Source organism: Myotis davidii, unplaced genomic scaffold (assembly GCF_000327345.1).
Source record: "Myotis davidii unplaced genomic scaffold, ASM32734v1 scaffold327, whole genome shotgun sequence".
In the NCBI taxonomy this organism is placed as follows: Eukaryota; Metazoa; Chordata; class Mammalia; order Chiroptera; family Vespertilionidae; genus Myotis; species Myotis davidii.
In genome coordinates, this window is record NW_006298628.1 from 3,282,222 (window position 1) to 3,283,676 (window position 1,455).

The following is a 1,455-nucleotide window of genomic DNA, read 5'->3' on the forward strand; positions in this document are numbered from 1 at the left end:
CCCCACCCAGTGCATCTCTCCTGCTCGAATCAACAGGCGGGGCAGAGCAGGGAGGGGTGGGTCTGCAAGGCCCAGCCCTGGTGACTTGGTGGCGATAGACCACTGGCACTCACCCCACCCTCAGCTCCCGGGTGACTCATGTACCTCAGCTGCCGACCTCTGGGTGGGAGGCTGCCCAGAGAGCACGGAGTGTGGGCTGCGGACAGCATTCTGCCCTGTCCCTCCTTTTCCAAGGCCACGGAGAGCCTCAGGGCCCGTGGGCAGAGGAGCACATGGGTGGCCTGGCATCCGGGCATCGAGGGCCTTGGGGTTCCCAGCACCTGGAAAGTGGCAGAGAGAGGGGTGGGATGCTGACCATGGATCCCCCACTTCTCTGCTGATTTAGCAGGTGGGACACTGTCTGGGGGAGAGAAACCCGTGGGGTGTGGTGGGGAGGACATAGGGAGCCCATGCCATCCCGCCTTGGACAGAGCAGATGCCCTCAGGGTGCTCCTGGTGCAGGCTGCCTCCCATCCTTTGTTGTTGTTGTTGTTGTCATGTCAACGTCATCACAGCCAGTCTGCTTATTCAGTGATAACCATGTGCCCCGGGCCAGTGTAGATCTCCGTGTTTGACAAGCCTTATCTAACTGGATCCAACAACCTTGTAACGTGGGCACTACCACTGGCCAGACTTTAAAGGCGGGGCAGCCAACGCTTGGATATGTAACTTGCCGAGATCAGAGATCATACCGGTGGTGGGGCTGGGAGTCCACCCCAGGCCAGTCTGGCTCCCCCACCTGCATCCTCGTTCCCCAGCAGCCCTGCCTGTCCCCTCCCGCAGCTCAGCCACCCCAGCCCCCATCTCTTCCCCCCTTCTCCTCAGCCTGACTCCCACTTCCTGCCCTTCCTGCCCCTTTCCGAAGTTCTTCCTTACCACGCCCCGTCTTGGGCGAGGACGCCCACGGCTTATCTTCCTGCAATCGCCCTAAAAAAGGAGGCTTGCCCTTGACATTCAAGCAATCCATGTTTTAATTGGCCCTCTGTTTATTACTTTATGGTCCGTGTCTTCTGTGTGTTTGCTCACAGCCACGCTGCCTGTGTGTGTGTGTGTGTGTGTGTGTGTGCATGTGTGTGCTCTGCCTGCCGGGCTGGAAGCCCTGGAAACTCAGGGGGGGCCTTGCTGTTTGCAGTATGATCTCTGTGCGGTGTTTTCCAGTGTCCATCTCCCCAGCTAGTCTGAGGGCCCCTGTGGGCAGGAGGAGCCTTCTTCACCCCTGTGACCCCAGCCCCCGGCCTAACACCTGACACTGACGGTGAGGGGCCTAGCGGTGGGTGTAAAGGGAGGACTAGGTCTGAGGAGAAGGTGCGCATGTGCACGGAGACAGTTAGTGATGAGTGGGGACCAGGATCACTTGGTCTGGGGGCGGAGTGTGTGTCCCCCAGCCTGTCCCTCCTCCCTCTCTCTGCAGCTCAG